Source organism: Miniopterus natalensis, chromosome 10 (genome assembly GCF_054644295.1).
Source record: "Miniopterus natalensis isolate mMinNat1 chromosome 10, mMinNat1.hap1, whole genome shotgun sequence".
NCBI classification, from domain to species: domain Eukaryota; kingdom Metazoa; phylum Chordata; class Mammalia; order Chiroptera; family Miniopteridae; genus Miniopterus; species Miniopterus natalensis.
Genome location: NC_142090.1, coordinates 69,779,353 through 69,794,730, shown reverse-complemented (window position 1 = coordinate 69,794,730; position 15,378 = coordinate 69,779,353). Strand labels below are relative to the sequence as shown.

Sequence of the window (15,378 nt, the reverse complement as noted above, 5' to 3'; positions counted from 1 at the left end):
AAGGCTATCCATTAATTCAAGTCAGTGGTCCTGTGCATACCCACTTTATTTTTTATGATTCATATAGGAAATGAACTCATTAGTCTTTCATCTCCTGTAGCCACACGAATAATCGAGTAATGGAAAGGCTGAAATTCAAGAAGTCTCTCTGGGACTATTTATCCCCTCCACCTCCACTTTTTTTTTTTTTTTTTTTTTTAATAATGGGATCCCGGCCAAGAGAAGTGTTCTTGTATATAAAAAGAAATATATAAAAGAAAAAGTCCAAAGACAATCTTCCATTGGGATTTGTTATTTACGTCATCACCAAGGTCCTGCTTGTTCCAAATCTAATTTACAAATACACTGGTATTTTTAAATAAATAGAAATAATTATTAAGAACACTGAAGTAATAAACTTTATTCTACATTTTAAAAGTTGAGTTTAAACAAGTGATGTAAGTGGCATTGCAGAAATGATGACTACTTAATTAATATGTGTTTATGTTTATCCTTAGCACCTTTTATCCATTTCTTTCCACAGTTAACAGCTGTCTTGATAGAAGCCATAATTCACATGCCAAAAATGATCTGCTTAAAGTTTCCATGGTTATGGAACACAGATTGTTTTCTACAATTTCAATTAGATTTCAAAAGTATATCGTTTTCTCTGCACAAGAATTTCTCATTGGCCTATTATTGGTTTCAAAAATTAACTATCAGTAAACATCAATGACACCTCTATGTTTGTGTCTTATATGGGCATGGGCAAAAGTAGGTTTACAGTTGTAATACAAATAAATAATACAATAATTAATAAATAATAACACAAGAATAAACTGTGTTTTGCATATGAACAACTATAAGCCTACTTTTGCCAACCCTTGTATATATATATCCTAAGTCTTACCAAATCACAGAAATATTATTAATGAATGTTTGCATATCTCCCAACATAAAAAGATGAATTATGTGCCAATTTCCCTGTATCAAACCCAATATAAACACTTTTCTAAAGAAATAAATCAAATATAGAATTATCGCGGCACTGTCACAAATATGATTCCTAACATGTACATGTTTAACTTGAAATTTTTCTAACATGCACTTAATATTAAAGAAAACTACAGAACTTAATTAGAAAGTAAAAAAGATGGCACAGACAATAACCTGAGTGAGAAGATTATATGATTAAAATGTTCTCATTTTATTTGGTAGACATAATAAAATAGCAATCATAATTAAAATAGAACATTTGAACTAGAAAATATATTCTAGAAAGATAAACAAATGAAAATATGCTCTTCTCTGTGCTACCATATATCAGTATTCATTTCTCTTTTGTGGTTTTTATCACATGATAGTATAAATGCCTTTTTACATGTTTGTTTTCCTGGCAAAACCTTAATCACCAGGGGTGGGAAAACTGGGTGATTCTAATTTCTATATCTGCTTTTGAGCACACTGTAGAAGCTCAATGATTTTGGAAAAAGAAGAGCTGAACTTACTAGAGTTTTAAAAATATCATGAAGCATTAATCATTTAAATAATGCAATGATATCTAATCTGTGACAGACTGATAAATAAGAATTGACTCTACAGTAAAATATCTAATTATATGAAGAAGGTAATAATAATATGATAAGAAGGAAATTCAAAACAACGGTGAGGGTAGGGGGAGGGAAGCTATTTAATAGATGATATTGAGATAACCAGTTGATAATTTGAGGGAAAATGGAGCAAAATTTATACCATACTTTATAATTATAATGCTAATATCTCCTCTCTATATATCTGTGTATATATGTATATGTATTTCTGCATAAATATGTATAATATATATGATTTAGCTCATAAAATTAGCATAAAATAGAGTATTTTTGAAAGAACAATAGCTTTCTAAACTGTGAGTCAATAAAGTGAACAAAAAAGTATAAATTTGAATAAAAGATTTATCTTTAGTACTAAGAAAAGTAGCAGTCATGGAAGGAAGAAAACAACATGTTGCAGAAATATATTTATCAAATACAAGAGATAAAAGTTTGATTTCTATGCTACAAAGACTGGATAAACAATCTGACAGTAAAACCTAAAATCCAGAGGAAATATATATCAATAACAAGGACATGCACAAGGGGAAATTAAGCACACAAAGGAAAAAAGAACATTCGAGCATTTTATTTATCCAAGCAACGCAAATTAAAGGAACGGTGAAGTACCTTACTTTTAACCAATAAATGCAACAATTCTAGAAAACAATACTCAACAGTGTCCAGATTCCTGGAAAAATAAAACTGATAAAGCCATACATTATTGTTGGTAATTTTCATTAGAAAGCCAATTGACAGCACACTTCAAAAGCTACTTTTAAAATATATTGTTCGATTCCATAAAAATATTGAAAACCTTTAGCCTACAGTTAAAGAAAGAAAGCAAAGACCTACTCAAACAGGTTTTTGGGGTGATATCATTTATAATAGCAAAACATCATAAATCTAGCTCTTTAACATCAGAGGAATTATTAAGTAAACTACCAATTATTCAACAACTGCTCTTGAAAATCGCCCATTACAGAGTGTAATACCTGTAAAGGGCGATGTAAATTGAAACTGAACGTGATCAGAAGCTGAAAGGAAACAAATTGCACAAGGTGGTATGCTGAGGCACAGATCCTTTCTTCTTGTACTAGTGTTTATTCTATCATAAAAAACTGAGATGAAAAAACATATAAATTATTAGATGATCAAAACTAGGGACACACAGAAGGATCACATATGAGGCCAAAGCAAAAAACAAAATTAATTCCTTTGAAAGAAATTATAATTTCTGGGATGTAGTACTATTAATACTTACCCTGGCATTTAAATTGAGAAAAGGCTAAGAATAATGGGACAATTAAGACAGTAAATGAATGAAAGACAAAATAAAAATGCTGATGGAAAGTTCTTTCTCTATGGAAATCAAGAACTAAAGCTGGTTTTAAGCTTTAAAAAACAGCAAATTAACTGGTTCCAATAAAGCTGGAAAATAGAAAAAGAAATATTATTTTTAAAAACCTTCCTCAGCGACTATTTATTTTTCACATTTCCCCCAGTCATCCCTCTTCATGCCTGTGCCCACTGATGTCCAACTATGCAAAGCAACAAGGTTACAATCAGCATCTGTTTGTGTATGTTTACTATTTGGAGCAGGGTGGAGGGGTGTCAATGGGGGAATAGAAGGGGGACATCTGTAACACTTTCAACAATACAGATAAATTTTTTTAAAAAGCACATGGATTCTGAGGTTAGAGGGAAGGGCAGACTATGCCTTAAATCTGTATAACGTTATTTGCAAAATATAGTGCTCCTTCTACATTTAGTTCGATTAATGTATCCAAAATGAGAAAATCTGTTACGCCACCATCACGGGTCTTCACACAACTCCGGAGACCCAGGTCGGCCACTGCATTGGGCACATCTGATGTGCCAGAAACAAACTAGGAAGTGATGTGTGGGAGGAAAACAAATTAAGAGTTGTCAAACATATTTCTTTAGGCCTTCAACATAATCTGTTATTCTAATGATTTTCCTGGTATTTATGTAGCCCAGTTAATTATTATAATTATTATACAAGCTAAAGTAAAACTTTTAGGTTCCCCCAAAACTTTTCCTTCACTATTTCTTACCTGACAAAACTGGCATAACCACATTAACACCCCATATACATAAACACATATACATTAGATTATGAAATTTTCTACTTGGGGTATTATGCCCCTGGGTAGTATATTTTCCTACATTCTTCCAAAATACCCAACTATTATATGCTAACTGAAATCTGTCAACAACTGGAGGACTACTTCCTCAATATTTCCCTTCTTATCCAAGCAACTGTGAAAACAGAACAATTGTAGCATCTAACCCAATGCCAATGGTGAAGACAATATATACAGTTTGTCAGTGGGAAGGAAATTGCCTGATATCATTAATCTTTTCATACAGACAACCAAAGAGCCCAGGTTATTTATTAATATAAAATTATACAAGGCTCATAATATTTTGATGCACAGTTCACCTCTAAAAATAGAAGCCAGGAACACCTCAGAAAAGATCTTTCTAGTGCAGGTTTTCTTAAATACTAACATCCTAAGAAAAACATTTGAAAGTACAAATGACCCTTGATCCATTAACCCAATCAGGAATGTGAAGACTAATAGCTGACATTTATAAAGCACATTCTAAAGTACTTTACATGTATTAATTAGTTCCTCAAAAGAACTTTTTAAGGTACATACATTAATTACTCTGCCCATTGTACAGAGAGTAAACTGAAAGAGAGGTTATGAAAGTCAGTGCTGGAACTGAATTTCAACACAAGTACATACCTCTGGGGCCCATGGGCTCCACCACTACCTTCTATTGCCTAGGTGCCAACTGCTGCGGACTGTGCCCACCTTCTACCTTTGTGCTATTTCCTGTGCGCCATCTCTTAGTTTCTACTGACATGGATACATGACATGCCCACTAAGCAAAAACATTATGATGATTGACGAGATATCAGCTTAACTACTTCAGAAACAATTCATCTTAAAGATGATGATTTCGATTCCAAAAATGGTACTGGAACATCTTAAATCTTAACATCTTAAAATATAAAATCTTAAAGCTACTCATCAATAATTCAGTATCTTTTTATCTAAATAGTTGTGAATCCACTAAAAGGAAGCAAAAGCCTACTAATCATAATAATAATAGGGGGAAGAAGGCATGAGTATCCAGAATATCCAAATGTTAAATTACTTTTAATTTACCTCTGAATTAAGTACAAGTGTCTGCACGTAAGTACAACATGCTCCACAGGCCAAAAAAAAAAAAAAAAAAATTCCTAAGGAAAAAAAGCCCTTAATAGGAAGAAAACTGCTGTTTTCTGGGCTGTCATAGGTAACTATCTTAAAGACCTTAAATGCAGAAGGTAAAGAAAAAAGGTAATCACTTAAAAAAATGTCTGGGGAAAAAAAATGAAGTAGTGAAACAAAGTAGAAACCTACCTACATAAAACAAAAAATCAACTAAGAATTCCAAGACCTCTGTGCCCTGAAAGCTTACTTCATTCCACTGGCCCAGAAGAAAACAGAAGCAAGCAAACAGAAGATCACTTGAGTGTGCCTATAGACAGCCGGGAATATATTTATTAAAATATAACGGCGGGTGCTGGCAGGGGTCTAGAGTTTAAACAAACATGGCATATAGAGAAGTGAACTCTTCCCCAGCCTTCTCTCCTTAAAAATGTCAGAAGAGGGCCTGGTGATGGGAAAGTGGAGAAGTTACTCATTTCCTGGTGCTGCAAAACAGTCACATGTACAAGGTATCAACTCATTACCAGTAGCTTAATTCTCATTTATTTTCCTGAACTGTGAATAATCAGGCTGACTTTACTACCCTTCCTCTTTTTACTCTATGCAGGAGAGTAAAGAGAAAATCGCTTATCTTTCAGGGGAAAAACTGTCAGGATGCATGTGGGAAAACCAAGAAAAAAAGAAGGAAAGACAAAGATACTCACCGAAAGGTGAGCTACTTGAAAGGAGCTGCTCCCGGCGGGTGGGCAGGGCTTCTCTGATGGGTCAGGGTCCTGGCAGGAGGCCCTGGGGTCTCAGGAGCACTGGTCTGACAGTCCTCTCTGAGGATCGCCTGCGTGGAGGTGGGGTGGAAACCTGCAGGCCCGCGCCTCTCCGTTCATAACTGGGCAGTGACAAGAGAAAAATTCTGAGAATCCTAAAGTAAATGACAGAGGGCCTGAGAGTGGGAGAAAGAGACAAGAGCATTTAACTAGCTCACAGCTGTGGGCCAACTAACACTAGCCGGCTCACATCCCTGAATGTAAGCTGGAGCCCTGAATCCACTCCTGTAGCGTCCACCAGATGCCACCACCTCCCGCATAAGCATGAACTTTCAGGCTTATTGCCTGTAAGCAACCTAACATAGTAGGTATTTCTTCCTTATGGCCTGGGCCCCTGTCGTAGAACTGCCCCCACTTCCGCCCCCTCCCCCATCTGTAGCCAATGTAAATTCTTACAAAACAGCTTATGTCTTTCTTCCTTAGAATGTAATGTGTAAAAGAGCCTGCCATCTCCAGGACGGTGGACATGTTGCCTTCTCCTTCTGGCCCTGTGGCTGGTGGTTGACTGCATATCCCAGGACCTGGGCCTCTCCTGCTGAGCATTTGGCTCAATAAATCCTTTCTCTGAGAAAAGCCTGGACCATGCAGGTTTTTTTTAACCGTGGCTAAGTTCAATAGGGTGTTAGGGGAGGAAGCCAGGTTCAGCCTTGGGCCCAGTGTATGTTCTAAACCCCAACATTATTTGTAATAAAGCAGATTCAAATGTTGATCCCTTTCTATGCCCTATATTTATTTCTCTGCAGCTAAGACCATGAGGAGAATGGAGTAGTACATGAAACTCTGGAATCCCAAGCAAATATAAAACAAAATTTTGGCTGGTTTTCCAAATTAACGTGAAGTATGGAAAGCTAAATTTAAAAGGGCTCAAGGAAACTACCTAAAGGTACAAAGTGTGAGGTGGGGAAAAGGCAGGAGGAGATCTTTAAGCAGCCCTGGGAGCTTCTACAAACCAGCTCTCTTGCAAGGTGGTCAGACTTCCAGGCTAACAGTGCCATAGCTTTCCAAGATAACTGAGGAACTGGGCATGGTCACCTTCTGTGGAAAATGAGAGGACTGAACCAAACCATCTGGAGAGCACCTATAGGCACCAACACTCTGTGATGCTATAACTGAAATTAACTAGCTTTGACAGCACCTTTAAAGTGAAAAATGAAAACCCACATCAGTTCCACATCACAAGGCTGAAATCAGCCAAGAGCCAGAGCAATCTCTCTTCAATAAAGAAAAAGAAAAAAAAAGAGCTGTTGACCTGTAGTAGCTTTAGAAACTGCTGAGGAGGGAAAAAATTATAATAAGGAATTAAAATAGAACACTGACCTCTGTGAAAAGATCAGATACAAGAAGAATAAGCACTGGGCTAAAGGAAAAGTAGTCTCTCCTTGTATTATTTTTAAAGTAGGTATGTCCTTGGAAATATTTCAAAAATACTGAATCTTTAATTGCCCAGTGGTGTTAGTTCACTACAAAACCCAATAAAATCCCAAATTAGCTTACAGATGAATGATGGCATTTAGGATTTATCCAAAATCCAATGTGATCCTATAGACGGGATGAGCCAAAGCCCTCAGAAAATGCCAAAGGAACATTTAAGCCAGGCCAAACAGTCCCGAAATGTTCCACTGACATGGAATCCACAAGGCAATCTAAGCTTTCACTGGAAGATACAGCTTTTGAGTGCAGTTTTCCAGGGATCCAGCCAAGGCTCAGAGATTACTGAAATAAGCTCTCAAACCCAAAATAGTTCCAAATAGAAGTTTGTATTAGAAGGGAATTTTGCATGGAAATGTATCATTCACAAGCATTGGATTCAATTGCTGATCCCATTACATCAGAGGATCTTAATTTTTCCTGTAAATTCTGTACAAATTACAGGTAACCACAGTCTGAGCCGAACTAGAACTTCTGTGTATTATTAAACAAGTCAATTGTTTCAATGAGATAAGTACATTACTTCCACCAGACAGATAATTGTTTTCTGTTCAATTGCATTACACTTGTGTATTCAGGTATAAAATGTTACAAAAGGAAAATTACTGAGAAGCAAAGCAGTCATTAGTGTGCCTTATAAATGGAGCAAAGTTATCACAAAAGTTTTACTAGTGCTTTTTTATGTTCCTGTATATGTAGATTTTATTTTTAAATCTATTATATATCTGATTGCAAATAGTAAAAGCAGGTGCTTGTGCCCATACATGATACGAACAGAACTAAGACAAATGGCTAAATGACTTGGCTATAAATACACACAAAAATAAAATTCTTTAAAAATTATACACAAATACATAAATTACTTGCCTTCGCAAGAAATCCATACGTTTGAGGTCTGGGGGAAGTAATAATAAATAATTTTAAAGTATTACTGTTGGAAATAAATAATATCTTTAGATTTCACTTTGTATGTAGAGGAATTGATCCAGGAAAGTGCATCTCTGATTACTGTTGCGACACTGTTTATTCCCTGGAGAATTCTTAACTGTTAATCATGCTCAATTAAGGAGCCACAAAGCAAATACAAGAGACATTGAATGACACGAAAAGCAACATCAGCACTTTGTGAGTTCAAGGCAGAAGATTATTTCCAGATGGAAGGTGCACATTGTAGACGGTCACTGAGCAAGAATGGCCAGTGTTTTTGCAAACCAGAAAGGAAGAAGGCAGCCAGTTAGAATGATAAACAGTATCTCACACACAGTGCATATCTTGGGGGCACAATAAGTTCCATTTAAATTTTTTTAAAGTTAGATTTTAATGCTGGTACTTTAATGCCTTTGGATTAAAGTTTATGACAATTCTTCCCCATCTTTTGAATAGTTTCTGTGTCAAATATATCAAATATACATGTTGTACATTTTAAAAATAGAGCAATTATATTTTTTCCAAACTATCTTTAGAAATTCACCATATTTCAAATTGTACCATCAGAAAAAAATTGTTAAAGGGTACAGACTACAACTTATTTTTTTTTCAATTACAGTTTATATTCAATATTATTTTCATTAGTTTTAGGTGTACAGCTTAGTGGTTAGACAATCATACACTTTACAAACTGGTCCCCCGGATATTTCAAGTACTCACCTGGCACATACATAGTCATTACAATATTATTAACTATATTCCCTATGCTATACATTAGATCCCTGTGACTATTTTGCAACTACCAATTTGAAGACTGCAACTTAAACATCACACACTGGTCAAATGCCCAAACTGATATTAGCTATGTCTTTTGTTCTATACAGGCCTTCCACTGATTGGATGAGGCTCACCACATTATGGAGTTCTATCTGCTTTCCCCAGGTTACAGACTTAAATGTTAATCTCATCCAAAAACCCATTCACAGAAATAATTTCTGACCAAATACTTAGGCACTTGGTGGCGCAGTCAAAATGACACAAAAAAATTAACCATCACACTATGGTTTCACTTTTCAAAAGTTTCACACTCTTTTCCATTCTCATTCCCACTACCATTATCTCAGTTCAGGTCCTATGATCTCTGACTGATTTTCAGCAAAAAAAAATGTAAACCAACCCCCTGCCCCATCCTTTAGTTCAAGCATCACTGGGTATGCTGTGGATATACATTTATTTTCAGAAATGTTTTTATCATATCATTTATGTTCTATACCTCAACTCACAATGGCATCTTTCTCTAAATAGATCCATTGTTTTTCTTATAATATATTGTCCTACATAATCTAGTCCTCTTTGGCCTACTGACCTGTTTCTTTCATCACTCTCCTAATTCAGAACTTACATTGTAACTGGTCAGTAGCTTAAACACCTTCCTCGGTCATCAACCCCCATTCTCTCCTCGACACACTGCCCTTCTCCGGAAGGCACTGTGCACTCACACTTCTTGGTCTACCCCAATCACATCTACCTGCCGACGTTTGTCTCTACCTTCAAATATTTTCATAAGTTTTCCTAATTCTCCAAACAATATAAATATTTTAATTTTCTAATCCTCATGTGCATTTAAGCAAAACAAAACCACTGTTCCTCTAAACCACTCTGTCTTGTTCTCTAATTTCTTTCTTTTTTTTTTAACTCCTCACCCAAGGATACTTTTTCCATTGCTTTTCAGAGAGAGTGGAAGGGGGAGAGAGAGAAAAACACTGATGTAAGAGAGACACATCGACTGGTTGCCTCCTGCATGCACCCCAACTGAGGCCAGGGATCCAGCCTGCAGCTGAGGTACATGCCCTTGTCCAAAATCAAACCCGGGACCCTTCAGTCCGCGGACTGACGTGCTAACCACTGAGTCAAACTGGCTAGGGCTCTAATTTATTTCTGTTGCACAACCCTCTTCTCTGGTTCCCAGTCTCACCCTATTGCCTCCAAATACACACTTTCTATTTACCTTGGGCTCAAAATCTTTGACTCTGTGATGTTCCAAGCACTGTGTAAGGACAACTGATATACAAGGAGGTGCTACTCTCAAGAACCTTACAGTGTGATAAGAGAAACAGATCATTATTCAAATTATGCAGTAATGAACTGCATGTTATCCCAAAGCTCCAATGAAAGACAGGGCCTATAACAAAGGGAGAAACTAAATTGTCCTAATAGAATGAGGTGGTAGGGAGGAAATTTTACAGGAGGAAAAGAGAGGCATTTCAAGTATTGAGAATAACAGTGCAAAGGAATAGAGATGATGAAGAACATATACATATAGAATACATAGTATATGTAATGATCAATATCTCTATAATATATACCTTATATAGATTATGAAGAATATCGTGTATATTACATATATATGAGACATCTACCACTATGGCAAGCATACTAGGTATAAAGGATCAGAACTCAGACACAGGATGGCTGAAAAACAAGAGATTTAACTCAGCAGAAGAATCGTTGAGTAATAGGTACAGAACCCCAGAAGCAAAAACATCTGTAATCCTGCGAATGCTAAGTCGCAGCCTTAGTGGGGCTGCGGAGAAGCAGGCACAGCTGGAGCACGGAGCCACACCACTTCTAGCCGAGGCAGCTGGAAGTCCCTGAAATACAGTTAAGTTTTAGTTTGTCCTTTATTTGTGATCATGAAGAACAAAGATTTTTCATAAATCATTTGAGGACCAATCTAAGCTCATCTGGTAACAAAAAGCGGCCAAAACAGACATGAGGCTATTTATTCTTTATCTCATTTAGCATTAATATCAATGAATTCCGCTGCAGGAGTATTAATTTTTATTCTTATATTCCCAGCCTTACACAGAGCTGTCCCAGATCCCATGAAAGGTAACACAGGGTCCACGCCCCATACTACCTTTTTAAAATACGAGAAATTCTCAGTTTTAAAACATACCTGGTCCCTAGGGTTTGGGGTAAGATTCTACGAACCCTAGATTTCAAGGTTCCACAGAATCAGTCAGGTATACTATTGTCCTAAAAAGGGGCCTATTTTCCAAAAAATGGTTTGGGAGTCCATGGAAGATCCACTTAGAATTATTTTATTAAATGGAGCAGTTTTCAGTGCCAAACACATTCAATTATTAAGCACATCTGTTATCCGTGGCAAAGTTTATTTTACTTAAATAAAATTAGTTAAAAACAAAAAACAAATTGCCCATCATGCACTCTTAAGTCAACCCTTTTCCTCCCCTTATAATGCAAAGAATACCAGAAAAAAATTGTAAAACAGCACTCTCTTTGCCTCCTATAATCTTAATAGATAATTTCCTGGAATTGTGTATTCAAACAGAAAATTAATTTCCATGCACAGCTGGAAATACCACATTGGCAAGCGAGAAAAACATCAAACTCCAAAAGATTAAATAAAAAGTGGGGGAACTATAAAGACTCAACAAAACAGAACTTGCTCAGTAAGATGGTCGTATGAAAACAGCTTTCGCATGTTTAATATATGAATATGTCTTTTAAAGTGAAGTAGCCATAACCAAGGAAGATCTGGATGCAGAGAAACAATTAGGGGATTATATCATTCAAGAAGTTTTTCTAGTGCTATACGAAAGAAGAAAAGGTTAGCACTCCCCTTGACAGAATAACAGAGGTCCTAGTGCCCACACAGGTTAAGACACTGCCACTGCCCTGGCCGAGCGGCTCAGTTGGCTGGGCACTGGCCTGTGCACTGAAAAGCAGCCAGTTGGAGCTCTGGTCAGGGCACATGCCTGGGGTTGCCAACTGATTTGCACTCTTGCGTCAATGTTTCTCTCTCCCTCTCCCTTCCTCTGTCTCTAAAAATCAGTAGGGGGGGAAAAGACATTGCCACCTACTTCGTGGCATCTAACCATGGGGTGATTTTTCAGTTTTGTTTTGTTTTCTACTTTAGGATGATGGAAAAGTTCTGGAGAGAAATATCTGTGAAAGTTGCATAATAATGTGAATGTACTTAATACCATTAAAGTTTACACTCAAAGAGGGTTAAAATGGTAAATTTGATGTTAGATATATTTTACCATGATTGAAAAATAATTTCAATAAAATAATAAAAGGCTCTTATAAATCAATAACAAAATAGAGAAGTCTAAAAGAAATATGGGCAAAGGGCACAAACAGAAATTCAAAATAGAGGAATAAAATCCAATAAATATATGGGATAAAATGTTCAAAACCACTAATCATTAAGAAGGCAAGTAAAAATTACTAAACTATCATGTTTAATCTTTCAAATTAGCAAAGATTAAAAAGATTGAGAATTTTTAAGTACAAATTTGTAGATAAAAATAGTCACGGGGTGTAAAGTACAGCATAGGAAATAGTCAATAATATAACTATGCATGGTGTTCAGTGGGTACTGGAAATATGGGGGGGGGGAATCACTTTGCAAAGTATATGATTATCTAACCACTATGCTGTACACCTGAAGCTAATACAGAATAATACTGAATGCAAACTGTAATTGAAATATAAATTTTTTTTAAAAGATTGAGAATTTCTTTAAAAAAATAAGCACTTTTCTCTACCCACTGACAAGATCAGGCTTTTTGTATACATCTCCCCCCACTGGCTTGGACCTAATGGGTATCCCCTCTACACTGACAGCCATCAAGAAAATGCAGACTCATGGAGCCATCTGGGGACCACTTCCTCATGCTGTCACTGCCTCAGGCAAGGACTTGTGTGGCCAATAGTTAACTAATAACCAAACTGACGAGAATAATACACTTTGCACAAACATTTTAAAAGCAAAAGAAGGAGAGACAGAGAACAGACACCACCTTCAGGAACAGCCACACAGAAAGGCAAACAAGAAACAGTGACAATGTGGGAAGGACACCCCCCCCCATGGTATCCAGACAGTCAGCCGCCTTGGTCCTGCTACCTGGAGTCTAAGGTTGTCAGAGAAAAATTAAAAATCTCCATCAGCTCTCAGTACAGAAGTGCCACTGTGTAAATAGCGACAGAGAGAAAAGCCCAATAAAAATCAATGTGTTATGGAAGCAAAGATAAAGAAAAACATTCTACATGAACTTGATCTTTGCAGGGCTTCCTAACGAGTGAGAGTCAGAGTCAAGATATCAGGAACATTTCCAGGTCAAGCACGACAGAGTTTCAAAGGCACACGATGTGTTATAAAACACGGGGTTACATCCCTCTTATCTTTGACAGACAACCCCAAACACCTTGTGCTTTGGTAAGTCCTCTGGGATTTCCCACAGGCAAAGTGAGGGATCACTTTAATTACCTGAATACTCGTTCCCCATCCAGAAGGAAGGAAGTGGCTGGCAAAACACCTGGCACAGAGCAGGAGCTGAAAAAATATGTGTTCGACTGAACTGAAACAAGTAGACACTAATAAAGATTACCTGTATCTATTGATGACACTGACTATGGTTCCACCTTTCCACCTGACTTAACCTGTGGAAATACCTGGCCTTAGCTATAGCAAGAGCTGTGAATGTTCTGTTCTTTTCTACTTCGGATCACAAGTACCAATCACCCACAGGGCAGGGTGTTCAGAGGCTCGGTAAAGGTTCAGTTCTTCAGAATCAGCATCTTTGACCCAATCTCTGGTTACTAAAACATAGACATTTTAAAGCATGGAGGGAAAACGTCAAAGATGTGCACCTGATCAACACAACACTCCTAAGAGGAGAGAGAGCTCATGACAGAGAAGCCACCTTAAGGAGACCCGCCCAAATAAGCTAGGAGCCAGCCTCCTTCAATGTCCTCATCTAAAAAGGATGCCAGACTCAGCCTGTGGCCTTCAAGCTTCTTCCGCTTCTACTCACACAAAAGCAAGACATTTCACATTAAATGCACTGCATTTATATATGCGTAGAAACTTGCTTCTCTATATAGAACTTAAACATCAGTTTCACAGCGTAATCACATCAATACTTAATTTTACAACGTGTGTGTACTGTGGTATGTTGTGATGAGGTTTATTCTGTTCTGTTGTTTAACTGCCCCCTACTAAGTTGATTTCATGGATAAATAATAGTTAGTGATATACAGTTTGGAAAACACTGGACTAAATGATTTCTTTCCAGTTCATCATGGTGGGAGGGATCGATGGGAGGAAAGGGGGACATTTGTAATACTTTCGGCAATAAAGATAAATTAAAGCAAAACAAATAAATAAATAAAAAAATAAAAGACCAAAAAAAAAAAAGATTTTACTAAGCAGCAGCCTAAAACTATTCACCATTCCCAAATACTAGTTCCTCAATGACCTTTCCAAGGCTAATTCCTGAGTGAAATGATATAATCCCTATGACACCTTTGCCTTCCCTTCTTCCTCACAGTAAACACCCATGATCCTTTCCACTCAACCGAGTTTCAAAATGATTTTCCCAGGGAGCATGACTAAGCCAGACCTGACAGCAGAAGTGAGCACATGGAATTTTGCAATAAAAAGTTAAACATCTACCAAAGAAACTCCCTTTACCCACAATCAAGTCCATTTGAATCTTTGTAAACTACTAGGCGCCAGCTAAGCAGAAGTCAACGGGACACACATGCAGCAGCAGCGCACCCCATAAACCTTGATTTCAATTAAACGAGAGAGATTTCAAAGTAGAGGCGTTCTGCCTCCCAAACTATAAAATATGTTCCCCGAAATGAAAATATTCTGACTTTCTAGAGTACCATCTATTGTCACTGTTGCAGATTTTCTTAATTGGCTGCTTTCTGCTGCAACATGCCCCACCTAATCGTTTCGTTTCCACGATCTTCAGTAAGGCCCCAAACTTGTGGGCGTGTAGGAATCTCTGGTGGGAAATGGGCTGGCTTTGAGTCAAACAATACCTCCCAATCACAGACCTGCAGCTTTTTCAGTATGTAGCTGGGGAAAGGCCTTGTTTATTTCAAGCCACTGTAGATTAAACACCCCCTAAATCACGGTCTCTTCAAAGGCATTACCATCGTCACATGGGACCCTCACAGTATCAGTTGTGTTTGTCAATGATTTCAAAATGCTACCCTCTAGACCTTCTCTACATTTCTAAGTCTGCAGGGTAAAGAAGAAATAAATTCCACATGTGTTTAATGGCATTTGGATATTATAATCATTCCAGTTTATAAAACAAAACATAAAGCCTCAAATTTAAAGAGCACTACAATTCATAATATGAAAGAAATACTAATGTCAAAAAAATTAGGTCCATTGTAATCCTATAATCAAAGCATTCTGTGTATTTCTCAAACTTGGCAAGACACATTTTTATTTTTAATCTTTGAACTACTAATTCTGGAGGAAAAACAAACACCATTAACTTCCTCTTCAGTCACTAGCTGTCTGCGCCATGTGTTTTTATCGCTTCCTGCCAC

The 15,378-nt window shown here is 37.0% G+C and overlaps 1 protein-coding gene and 1 pseudogene across 1 annotated transcript in view; one reads left to right on the top strand and one right to left on the bottom strand.

Annotated features, from left to right (window-relative positions):
* Positions 1-15,378, bottom strand: part of HDAC9 (histone deacetylase 9) — a 480,635-nt gene that overhangs the window by 378,938 nt on the left and 86,319 nt on the right. The window lies entirely within an intron of this gene.
* Positions 11,605-11,647, top strand: LOC148092286 (U6atac minor spliceosomal RNA; annotated as a pseudogene).